The sequence below is a fragment of the Nomascus leucogenys genome, chromosome 2 (genome assembly GCF_006542625.1).
Source record: "Nomascus leucogenys isolate Asia chromosome 2, Asia_NLE_v1, whole genome shotgun sequence".
Lineage (NCBI taxonomy): Eukaryota > Metazoa > Chordata > Mammalia > Primates > Hylobatidae > Nomascus > Nomascus leucogenys.
Genome location: NC_044382.1, coordinates 93,822,610 through 93,836,591, shown reverse-complemented (window position 1 = coordinate 93,836,591; position 13,982 = coordinate 93,822,610). Strand labels below are relative to the sequence as shown.

The window sequence follows — 13,982 nt, the reverse complement described above, 5'->3', positions numbered from 1 at the left end:
GTAAGCAGACTCTCCAAACAGGGTCATTGGGTGAGTGAGCAGCAGCTCTGACTGGTAATATTTTCCATTTTCCATTATGTGAATACTCCCACTCCAGCAATTTAAAGCTTCCAAAGTGAAGTCACAAAATGAATAGTTGGGATAGAATGTGGATAACAGCTTCTCCCAAGCCAGTTCCAGCTGACTTCAGCAAACCACTATTTTCTTCCCACCCACTTACATCCTTTGCATGCTGCCTGAGATTTCCATTGCTGGAATCAACGATGGAAAGTAATGCTTTCGTGTTTTGGTATGAAGTAATGGTTTCTGAATTTTCTAATTAAATCAAATTATTATTTCGATAAAGGCGCATCATCTATCTACTATGTTAGCTGTTAATGTAATATTGCTGTCCCTAAAGACCTCTGTCCCTAAAAAATACAAATAAATAGATTTTTATTTCTTTCTTAGGGAAAAGGAAGAAAGAAAGCATGTACTCACAAAATATGCTAGGAGGATAGATAAATCTTCCCATAAGAAGTTTTATATAATTTACAAAGATTAAAAATGCATAGACATGTGTACAGTTTGAAATGTTTTGACAAATAAATACACGTGTACACGGATGCTATCTACAACCTTATGAAGAGACAGAAAATTTTTATCTTTCCAGAAAGTTCTTCCTGTTCCTTCCCAGTCAAACCTGGTCACCCTCAAGTAGAGGCCACTAACACAAGTGACTAGTTTTCATGTTATTCGAGAAATTCATTCACATAAATGTATTCACAGAATCATAAATACATGCACTTGAATCTGGTTTCTTGTAAAATATTTTTTTGAAGTTTAAACATGTTGTTGGGTACATTCGTTGTTTATTCCTTTTTACTGACATTGCATAATACTTATTTTTCTAAATTTCTTTCTTTTCAAAAGATAATTGATATGTTTCAAGCTTTGCCTATTATCAATATAAAGCTTTATATGAACATTCACATAATCTATTTGTTGATGTATGTTGTATTATCCTGAGTTAATTGAAATGGAATTCCTGGGTCATAGGGTAGGTTTATGTATAACTTTATTAAAAAATTCAAAGCCAGTTATCAAAGATTTTGTACTATTTTACACTCCCATTGGTTGTACCGTATAGATGCTAACATCTGGTGATGTCAGTCTTTTTAGAACTATCCATTCTGGCAAGCCTGTATTAATATTTCATTGTAGTTTTAATTGGCATGACCCCGATGACTATTGACATGGATCATTTTTCAGATGCTTATTTAACATTTGTTCATGTCTATATCATATTTTGTAAAGTACTTCTTAAACTTTTTTAACTATTTTTGTTGTTTTTATTTGTCTTATTAAGTTGTAGTTCTACATATATTATGTAGATAGGTTTTTCATTACATAAATATGAGTATATTATTTCTATAATTTATCTATTCACTTCTAAACTGTACTTTTGATGAGATAAATTGTTACTATTTTTGTTGAAATACAATTTAGAATTTTTTTTAAGTTTGCCTTCTGTAGTCTTTTTAAGAAATATTCACAACTATATGATACAGTCATAATGTTTTATTCTATAAGCTTTATAATTTTAGTTTAATATTTAGGTATATGATTCATCTCAAATTAATTTTCCAGTATATTTCAAGGTAGCAACAAATTTATTTTTTCCATATGGATATGAAGCTGTTCTACCAGTGTTTATTGAAAAAATGTTCTTGAACCGTTAAATTTCTTCAATGTATCTGTTAAAAATTGAATGACTGTATGAGTCTATTTCTTATATCTTTCAGGGAACCATTTATCTGTGCTTATGCTATTACAAGACTGTCTTGATTCCCACAGCTTTAGAGTAAGTCCCGAAATCAGATAGCATAATTTTCCCAATATCATTCTTTCTCAAGATTGTTTTGTAGGGTAAAGACTTCACCTGATGTATTTCTTGTGTCAATCTGGTAATAATGTCTTTCAAGGAAATTTTCCATTTTATCCAAGATGTCAAATCTTTGACATAAATCTCTGATATAATCCTTTGTTAAGCTTGTAACGACCTGAAGTGACATTCTTTTCTCTTGCATTGCCTGTACTGGTAATTTTTCCCTCTTTTTGTCTAATTCATATCAATGGCTTATAAAATTGCTTACATTTTTTTAAATAACATTTTTTCTTTTATATCTTCTATTTGTTAATTTGCTATTTTCTTCATGGCCACATTTACTATTTTACTATTTATATCCTCTAATTACATTGTTTTAGCTGTGTGCTAAAACACAGTAATTTTTTTGCTGTTTTGCATTAAAGATTTTGCCAAATTTTATTGGCTTTCCAGGGTGGAACATGCATGATTGATTTCAAACCATTCTTATTATCTGATATAAAAATTTTCTCCAGCCACTACTTTTGTGTAACTTACAAAGTTTGACGTGTGTTTAAACTTCATTCAATTCAAAATTTTGTACTTTCCTTTTTAGTTTCTTAACACATGAGTTCTTTAGTGGCAGGTTACTTAAAGTTCAAATATTTGGGGAATGTAAAGATGAATTTTTGCTATTGACATCCAACAATATAATTAGGATTAAAATACCTATGTTTGAAAATCAGAATATATTGCAATATATTAAAACTTCTTAAATGGGTCAACAAATGATCTGCCAGTGGATTTTCTATATGTAGTTGTAAAGAATAACTATTCTGTTGTTTCATGATGTTTTGATCAATGTCAATAAGCTTAAGTTGGTTTATATTGTACAATGTTTTTAAACTCCAGTGATTTTTCATCTATTTCTTTTAGAAATCACTGGAAGAGTGTTATTGAAATCTCCAAATTAATTTCTGTCTCTTACTTCTGTATTTTGAATACCTGTCTTTACTTTCATATACATTTAAGATTATTATATCTTTCTGATAAAAAGTGCTTTTATCATTATGGAATGTGTGTTTTTATCTCTGGTAATATTATTTTTCTTAAAGTGTATTTTGTCTAGTATTAGTAATGGCAAATAAGCTTTTTTTATATTTAGTGTTTACAGGTTATATCACTTACTTGTTTTTCAATTTTACCAATTACACATTTATGCATTTTTATTTTCTAAATCTCTATCCTGTCTGATTTTAATATAGTCAAATCTTCATATGTGCTTTAACTTATATTTATGTTTTTTAACATTTATGCATATTTAAAATATGAAATAGATATTTATACATTAAAATATAAAATAAATTGCATAAATTTGATTTTGTCAAATTTTATGTATATTTCTTCAAACATTTTTTCCTCTTGTAAGTCTGGGTTTTAAATATATATGTTAGACTACTTAATATTGTCCCACTGGTCATTGACGATCTATTCTCTTTTTTTCATCCTTCTTCACAGTGCATAATTTTAATTGCTCTATCTTCAAGTTCACTGATTTTTTATTCTGTTGTATCAAATTTGTTGTTTATCTTATCTAGTGAAATTTTATATATTTTATTTTTTAGTTCTAGAATTTTTATTTGGTTCCTTAAAGTTTCTATTATTTTCCTGAAAACGCCCTTTTGTTCAATCATTTTGTGGGTCTTTTTTGTTTAAATTTTTGGTGTTTTTATGAAGACTGTGGAAAATTCCTTGAATGCTAATTGCAACATCCAATCTGTCTCTTTATCTCATCCTATTGACAAGTTTTTGTCTCACTATGTGTCTCAATTTTCTCATTCTTACATGTCTAGTGATTTATAATTGAAATATCCAATATTTCAAATGCAACCTTGTTTAGCTTCTAGATTGTAGAATTTTAAAGATGCTAGAATTTTCTTATTGTGGGCAGTAAAATTACAGTTCAATCAGATTGCTCAGTCTAGGTTTATTTGAGGCCTGGTTGGGGCAGGTCCAGAGTAGCCCTTTCCCTAGGGTTAGAGTACTCACATTTCTAAGACACAGCCAGGTTTTCTTCCAGGTTTTCCAGAGTTCTCATCCTGCACATAGATAGCTTATAATTTGGCTAGGGACACAAGGGGACCACATGCAAATTTTTTTCCATAAGTTATGGGGGTACAGGTGGAATTTGGTTACATTACTAAGTCCTTTAGTGCTGTTTTGTGAGATTTTGGTGTACCTATCACCTGAGCATTATATACTGTACTATATTTATAGTCTTTTATCCCTCATCCCACTTCTACTTTGCCCCCCAAATGTCCAAAGTCCTTTGCATCATTCTTATGCCTTTGTGTCCTCATAGCTTAGTTCTCACATATCAGTAAGAATGTACTATGTTTGGTTTTCCATTCCTGAGTTACTTCACTTAGAATAATAGTCTCCAATCTCATCCAGGTCACTACAAATGCTGTTAATTCATTCCTTTTTATGGCTGCATAGTATTCCATTATATATATGCATATAGTTATCACATTATATATATCATATATATCACATTATATATATATATCATATATTCCATTATATATATCACATTATATATATTCCATTATATATCTATATCTATCTAGATATCTATGTCTAGATAGATAGATAGATAGATAGATATCACAGTTTGCTTATCCACTCATTGATTGATGAGCAATTTGTGTTGGTTCCACAATTTTGCAGTTATGAATCGTGCTGCTATAAACATGTGCGTGCAAGTATCTTTTTCGAATAATGACTTCTAGTGATCTGGGTAGATACCCAGTAGTGGGATTGCTGATCAAATGGTAGTTCTACTTTTAATTCTTTAAGGAATCTCCACACTGTTTTCCAGAGTGGCTGTACTAGTTTACATTCCCACCAGCATGTAGAAGTGTTCCCTATTCAATGCAACCACGCCAATATCTACTGTCTTTTGATTTTTTTATTATGGCCATTCTTCCAGGAGTAAGGTAGTATTGCACTGTGGTTTTGATTTGCATTTTCCTGATCATTAGAGATGTTGAGCATTTCTTCATGTCTCTTGGCCATTTGTTTATCTTCTTTTGAGAAGTGTCTATTCATGTCCTTAGCCCAATTTTTGATGGAATTGTTTGTTTTTTTTCTTACTGATTTGTTTAAGTTGTAGATTCTGCATATTTGTCCTTTGTCAGATGTACAGATTGTGAAGATTTTCTCCCACTCTGTGGGTTGTCTGTTTACTCTGCCGACTGTTCCTTTTGCCATTCAAAAGCATAGTACTGGAAGTTCTAGCCAGAGCAATCAGACAAGAGAAAGAAACAAAGGGCATCCAAATTGGTAAAAAGAAAGTCAAACTGTCACTGTTTGCTGACGATATGATCATATACCTTGAAAACCCTAAGGACTCCTCCAGAAACCTCCTAGAACTGATCAAATTTCCAGATGCAAGGTTAATGTACAAAAATCAGTAGCTCTTATATACACCAACAGCGACCAAGCGGAGAATCACATCAAGAACTCAACCCCTTTTACAATAGCTGCAAAAAAATTAAAATATTTAGGAATATACCTAACCAAGGATTGGAAAGACCTCTACAAGAAAAACTAGTAAACACTGTTGAAAGAAATCACAGACAACACAAACCAATGGAAACACATTCCATGCTCATGGATGCGTAGACTCAACATTGTGAAAATGACCATACTGCCAAAAGCAATCTACAAATTCAAAGCAATCCCCATCAAAATACCACCATCATTCTTCACAGAATTAGAAAAAAAATTCTAAAATCTATATGGAACCAAAACAGAGCCAGCATAGCCAAAGCAAGACTAAGCAAAAAGCACACGCAAATTTTTTGAGATTCTTCTGAACATAGTGATGTGCTCTCTGGTATTCTAACCCTCAATTTGTCTCATCAGTCCTGTACTGTGATCCGTGATCTCTGTTTTGTATTTTTTTTCCCCTGTGAGACTTTTTTTTTTAATGGAACACATACATCAGTTTCTTTAAGAAATATTTCTCCAACAGTTACCTATGGAATCCTTGGGTTACTGAAAAGATTCTTGTTAGTTTGAAATTTTTTCTTAGCATCTGAACTTTATATAAGTTTGAAAAACACTTCAATAAACTGTAATATAAATTGAGTAAAACTTAAAATATGTATGTTGAGGTTATTTGGTTCTAAATGGGGCAGGTTTTATCCAGTTTCTTAATATGTTTGGCCAGCACCAAAAAGAGTTTATTTGAGGTAGCAAAGCTCAAAGGTAAACAAAGTAGGTGGTACCAGTACCATGCTGTTTTGGTTACTGTAGCCTTGTAGTATAGTTTGAAGTCAGGTAGCGTGATGCCTCCAGCTTTGTTCTTTTGGCTTAGGATTGACTTGGCGATGCGGGCTCTTTTTTGGTTCCATATGAACTTTAAAGTAGTTTTTTCCAATTCTGTGAAGAAAGTCATTGGAAGCTTGATGGGGATGGCATTGAATCTATAAATTACTTTGGGCAGTATGGCCATTTTCACGATATTGATTCTTCCAACCCATGAGCATGGAATGTTCTTCCATTTGTTTGTATCCTCTTTTATTTCATTGAGCAGTGGTTTGTAGTTCTCCTTGAAGAGGTCCTTCACATCCCTTGTAAGTTGGATTCCTAGGTATTTGATTCTCTTTGAAGCAATTGTGAATGGGAGTTCACTCATGATTTGGCTCTCTGTTTGTCTGTGATTGGTGTACAAGAATGCTTGTGATTTCTGTACATTGATTTTGTATCCTGAGACTTTGCAGAGAAATGCAAATCAAAACCACAGTGAGATACCATCTCACACCAGTTAGAATGGCCATCATTAAAAAATCAGGAAACAACAGGTGCTGGAGAGGATGTGGAGAAATAGGAACACTTTTACACTGTTGGTGGGACTGTAAACTAGTTCAACCATTGTGGAAGTCAGTGTGGCGATTCCTCAGGGATCTAGAACTAGAAATACCATTTGACCCAGCCATCCCATTACTGGGTATATACCCAAAGGACTATAAATCATGCTGCTATAAAGACACATGCACACGTATGTTGATTGCGGCACTATTCACAATAGCAAAGAGTTGGAACCAACCCAAATGTCCAACAACGATAGACTGGATTAAGAAAATGTGGCACATATACACCATGGAATACTATGCAGCCATAAAAAATGATGAGTTCGTGTCCTTTGTAGGGACATGGATGAAACTGGAAAACATCATTCTCAGTAAACTATCGCAAGGACAAAAAACCAAACACTGCATGTTCTATAAGGTGATTGCAAAGTGACAGTAAATTCTGAGAGGCAGAGTGGATTGTTCAAAGCTAGAGGGAGCCGCTAGTACACTAAGGGAATTCCCTTTAATATATATAATATAATTAAAAAAAAATAAAATAAAATAAAAAATAAAAAATAAAAAATAAAAAAAAAATATAAGAATTTATTAAATAATAAATTTAAAGAATATTTTAAATAAATATAATAAAATTTTATAAATATATATATATATATATATATATATATATACATACATACACACACACACACATATTCGTAAAATACTGGTGAGGTAAAGTATGCAAAGAGGATCCGTAGTTGGCACTCGTGCTCAGTATCTACATGCTCTACATGCATCTCGTGTATCATTAGCATATAAAATTTCTACCTAGTGTTGCTTTTTTTTTTTACCACTAAGATGAGGAAAAGGTCACTATAAGCTAAACCTTGAGCCTGGCTGCACACGGAGGACCCTAGAGAAGTCCTTAGTTTCACCCAGCATCCCAGGCCCCCACCAAGGCAGGAATTTGTAGCTAATGGCTTCTTGGGCTTTTGGTGCTGATTGGCTGCAGATTGGGGAAGCTACATCATGAATAAGGGGCTTTTGTTCTCTTTTCTGGACCTTATTATGTAACAGGAACTTGGAACCATCTGGCAGTCTGTTGGTATTCTGCAGGACAGCTCATCTTGCAAAAGGATCAGGTACTGACAGGAGAGTGCAAATGAAGGGAGACTGCGGCAAAAGGAGCCCATGGGGCTTAACATAAGAGGACAAGTCACTGTGGCCTTCTACCCTTATTTATCCTGCCTCAGGAGGTACACCTAAAGTTCCATGGCTATGAAATAGAGCTACAATTTAAGAATTGTTTATTTTTTTTCCCATCGTGTCTTATCAGCACAGGGAAAAGAAGAAAAGAAATGTGGTTTTCTATATTTTTATGTTAAGAAGTCAAAGTTTTCAAAATATCAAGGAAATGGGAGAATATAAAATGTTTACAAAATAGCTGGCACTTCCCCAGAGCTTCATAAAACTGAATATGTTCACGGGTCATTTTTCTTTTACAGAAAGGTAATAGGCAGTTCCCAAGAACTTCAACAAAGAGTATGTCTATCCCAAAATTTGATCAAAAGATTCAGCTCATACCCTTCATTTTGAAAATGTATTAAATATCTATTTGAAAATGTATTAAAATTGTAACACTTGAGATGCTTCACTTGAATGTATTTATAGATCTCAATCATATACAGAGATAACTCCTGCCTAACTGCCTCCAAACCCATATCAACCATACATTTACTCTCTAAACTCTCAAACCTTAGAGAGGGAAAGTGTAAACTAGGAATGTCACAGATAAACAAGGAGGTATGTTCACCCTAACCAGGGTCTTAAATAGCACCATTATCTACTCAATTATTTATGCCAGAAAGTATAAAGACATATTATTTCTATTTTTCCCTATCCTCAAATCCAACCTATCAAAAATTATTTTTGTCATATGTAGAAAACATATCTAATGTCTTTTAATATATTTCAATTTCTGCTACTACTATCTTAGCAGAGAATACGAAAATTTATTAGGCTGACCGTTCTAACAGGTCGTTGCACATACTCCTTGGTCCCTCAAATACATACTCCACAGAACAACAACAGTGTCATTAAAATGTACATTAGATTACGTTAATATCTCTGTTAAAATCCCTTAATGTTTTTCCATTAAAAATTTTAAGAAGTCAGTTCTTATCATGGCTCACCAAACTATGCCATAAGTTAGCCCTAATCTAATTTTCACCTTAATTTATTATGAATGTCCTTCTCAAGTATTGTGAGTTAGGTCCATAATCGTTGTATTATTTAGCCACATCAAATCCTCTCCAGGCACAGGTTCAATGTGCCTGTTTTATCTTCTGCCTGGAATGTTCTGCTTCTACTCTAATGGACTACTCATTCATTAGGTGTCAGCTTAAATGTTACCTCTTCCGAGAGATTTACATATTAATTACAAATAATTTATACCACTCTATAATTTTTTTCTACCTCTGTCTCCTATTTTTATTTCATTATCCTAAGTAACATAATTGCAAATATTATTTTTACTTTTTAACCTTTCTCCCTGACTAGAATACAGAGTCAATGACAATAGCATGTCATTCTATTTTGTTTACATGTTATTCTGACGTCACTCAAATTCAAGTAAATAGTGAGACCTTGTATCTTTGTTGACAGCTGAGCAAAATAAGATGTTATAAAAACCATTAATTTATTTGCATTCACCTCTCAAGAAATAAATGAAACAGTTTGGGAATGTGTAGCCAATGCAGAACCTGGCATCCTAATATGTACCTAGAAATGAATATACCTAGGCTTTATTTTATTAATTGCATCCGAACTAGATGTTACTCTTTTTAGGCTCTGAAAGTCTTTTTCTTGAGTTAATAATTACTCTAGATATTTATGTCTCTCAGTATTTGTAAATGATGAATTGAGATTTTTTTAAAAAAGAACCCATTCTCTAGTATTAAAAAACTCTAAAATGTTTCTTCTTCTATCTGATTAGAAATTATTGAAATAGAATACTCCCTCTTGAATATAAATTTAAGAAGTTACTCTTTAATTTTCATAAAATTTGGTAATTATTAGACATTTGGATCAGAGACTAATAGTGCAAATGCTGATGGTACTGGCATGAAACCAGACACATAGACTAATGACACAGAAGAGAGAGCCCAGAAATAAATCCTCATATTTTTAAACAATTGATTTTTGACAAAGATGGTGCCAAGGATGCACAATGGGGAAATAATAGTTTCTTCAACACATGGGTGTCAGAAAAACTGTTTATCCACATGCAGAATAATGAATTTGGACCCTCATTTCATGCCATATACAAAAATCAACTCAATATGGATTTAGTTTTTGAATGTAAGACCTAAAACTAAAACTGCTTTGAGAAAATATAGGAAAAATGTTTCAACACATTGTTCTAAACGATAATTTTTTGGATTATGACCCTCAAAAACACAAGTTGCAAAAGCAAAGATAGTCAAATAGGATTACTCTGAACTAAAAATGCATACAAAGGAAAAACAGTCAATAAAATCGAAAGACAACTTACAGAATGGGAGAAAACAATTGCAAAACCGCCCTCTGACAAGAGGTTAATATCGAAAACTTCTGAGGAACTCAAACAACTCAATAGTAAGAAAACATCAATTGATTGAAAAAAATTGGCAAAAAACTTGATTAGAAATTTTTCAAAAGAAGACATACAAATGGCCAATAAGCATATGGGAAAAAAGTTGAATATCACTAGGCATCAGGAAAACATTTAAAACCATTATGCGATGTTATCTCACACTGATCAGAATGGCTATTATCAAAAAAATAAAAAGTATTGGTGAGAATGTGGAGAAAAAGGACCGCTTGTTCACTGTTGGTAATGCTAATTAATTTAGGCATTATGAAAAACAGTATGGAAGTTCCTCAAAAATTTAGAAATAGAACTACAATATGATCCAGCAATCTCACTAAGGGGTGTATATTCCAAAGAAAATGAAATGAGTATGCCAAAGGAACACCTGCACTACAGTTTTCATTGCTGTATTATTCACAATAGCCAAGAGACAGAATCAAACTAGGGTTCATCAATGGATCAATGGATAAAATGTGGTATTTATACACAGTGGAATATTGAGCAACTAAAAAATGAAATCCTAACATCTGCATTAACATGGATGAATCAAAAGGGTATTATGTTAAGTGAAGTGGGCCAGGAAAAAAGGGCAAATATAGCATGTTCTCACTCATATATGGGAGCTTAAATAAAATAAATTCATGGAGATAGACAGTAGAATGAAGGTTATTAGAGGCTGAGAACTATAGTGGATGGAGGAGGATAACAAGGGGTTGGATGGCCAAGGGCGGTGGCTCAACCCTGTAATACCAGCACTTTGGGAGGCCGAGGCGAGTGGATCACCTGAGGTCAGGAGTTGGAGATCAGCCTGGCCAACATGGTGAAACTGCATCTCTACTAAAAATACAAAAAAATTAGCTGGGTGTGGTGGCATGCACCTGTAACCGCAGCTACTCCAGAGGCTGAGGCAGGAGAATCACTTGCACCTCGGAGGCGGGGGTTGCAGTGAGCCAAGATCCTGCCACTGCACTCCAGCCTGGGTGACAGAGGGAGACTCTGTCTCAAAAAAAAAGAAAAAAAGGCTGGGGTTGGCTAATGAGTAGCCAGAAATAGTATCGTCTTATCAGTTTAAATGCATCCAGGTTAAATATTTTACAAGACGGTTGTTTTTAGAAATATTTATAGCATTAATGTGTTTAATTGTAAAATGCTGTATTTTGGCTTTTAAAGTAATCGTGAGAGTGATTTTACATAAACCCTATTTAAAATTCAAATGTTTAAAATAAAAATGTGTCTATAAATGCAAAGCTTATGGCAACTGAAGGTTATATATAAAGAAATTTTGTTAAAGATAAAATCTATTTTTGTCAAGCAACATGGATGGATTTCTGGTTCATTTATATCAATTTTGAAATGCATTTTGTGGGAGGTCTTATTCTAAATGTACTGTCAATCAAATAAGCATGTCAATATTGATAACTCAGTTTTCTATTTCACTTAATTGGTGAACTACAGTTATACTAAAAAGTTCAAAAGAAATAATTCATCATGCAATTTATTATAAGAACATAGAAAATTGCTGTGGCCAATTCTCCTGAAAGTTTTTTTTTTTAATTAAGTGATAACATACCTGGAAGTCAAAATATTTCTAACAGCGAGGACTGCCTTTATGTTTTAATATGTGTTATTCCTTTAGAGGTGGAAAGTTTGCTTAAGTATTCAGGAGTGAATATAATTTACCTTGTTGCCCTCCTTGAGATAAACTAGACAATTTTGTTAATTTTGAAATGGCTCAGACCTATTTTTGTTTCTTTTTTTGTTTGTGTTAAGAAGCAGGATCTTGCTCTGTCACCCAGGCTGGAGTGTAGTGGCACAATCATAGCTCTCTGTAACCTTGAACTCCTGGGCTCAAGTAATCCTCCTGCCTTGCCCTCCCAAGGAGATGAGATGATAGGCATGAGTCAGCACACCCAGCCTATCATTGTTTCATTGGCTTTATTTATTACCAAATCACAAACAAAAACTGAAAGAAGGGTAGAATGAAAGAAAAATTTGTGTAAATGCTTATTTTATTATTCATTCATTTTTTTTTCAAATTGCAAGTTAAGAAAGAAAGAGCTCTTTCATGGACACTGGGCAGGCTTTCTTCCCAATACCCTAGTTCTAGAGTTTTCTCATGCCTTTCATCTAAGTGGTTGAGTATGACAGCTAAATTATGAGTCACTATTGTCAGAGACAGTTTCCCACTTACAGAAAGGTAAAATTCCTCCTGAAAGGATGAACTTTGGCATACAGAAATCTACCCATTTCAGTTTTCTGAGATCCAATACATCTGATTTATCCTAGTGTCTTTAGGCTTGTTGAGAAAACACAAAACATTCAATAACAGATGGCTTAACATTATAAAAAATGGTCATTGGAGTTTTTAATAGAAAGGGTAAACACTAGAAATATAATTTTTAAAATTAGATGCATGCTTTTCACCCCATTGATTAGTGTCTAGGACTTAAAAGCTTGCAAATGAGAAAAAAAATCTTCTCTGGTAGAAAGGGAGATTACACTTTTCATGTCTGTCTGAATACCTAAAAACTTATTTTGGGTTTTATGTGAATGAGTCTGAGATACAAAAACAACCTAGGTTTAGAACTTGTAGTGTGGAGTACCTGGAAGGAAGACAATCAAACATGTTTATTAATAGCAAGCATTAGATTCCCAGTTAGGTAGGGGCATTACACTTACAGGGATTTTTTAAAAAGTATTTCTGCAAAGCACAGTCAATCCCACGATGTTCAACATCACCCTAGACGGCGAGCACTTGGGCCACGTCTCCATCAAGCTGTTTGCAGACAGGTTTCCAAAGACAACAGAAAACTTTGGTGCTCTGAGCACTGGAGTGAAAAAATTTGGTTCTAAGGGTTCCTGCTTTCACAGAATTATTTCAGGGTTTATGTATCAGAATGGTGACTTCACACGCCATAAAGGCACTGGTGCCAAGTCCACCTACGGGGAGAAATTTCATGACGAGAACTTCATCCTAAAGCATACAGATCCTGGCATCTTGTCCATGGCAAATGCTGGACCTGGCACAAACGATTCCCAGTTTTTCATTCTGCATTGCCAAGACTGAGTGGTTGGATGGCAAGCATTTGGTCTTTGGCAAGGAGAAAGAAGGCATGAATATTGTGAAGGCCACAGGCTATGGAACACTTTGGGTCCAGGAATGGCAAGACTAGAAAGATCACCATTGTTGACTGTGGAAAACTCTAGTAAGTTTGACTCGTGTTTTATCTTAACCACCAGACCATTCCTTCTGTAGCTCAGGAGAGCACACTTCCACCTCATTTGCTCGCAGTATCCTAGAATCTTTGTGCTCTCGCTGCAGTTCCCTTTGGACTCCATGTTTTCTTTGTTCCCTTTCATGCCTAGCTGGATTGCAGAGTTTATGATTATGAAATAAAAACTAAATAACAAAAAAGTATTTCTGGTAGTTGTTGGTGAAGTGATTTGGAAACACTACTCCAAGAGAAGAATTGGTAATTCTATAAAAATTATTATTTTTTTAAATATTTACTTGATGAAACTAAAACACTAACAAGATAACAAATCAATTTGTAGCCAGTTTTTAGAATTAGAGGACAATCCAGAAAATTGGCCTAAATATTGGGCTTGATTTTCCCTAGGGTTATCTGATTCAAATAAAAAT

General features: G+C 33.6%; 1 pseudogene; it reads left to right on the top strand.

Annotated features, from left to right (window-relative positions):
• The first annotated feature begins 263 nt into the window (after nt 1-263).
• On the top strand, nt 264-13,546 carry LOC100592739 (annotated as a pseudogene).
• The last annotated feature ends 436 nt before the right edge of the window (nt 13,547-13,982 follow it).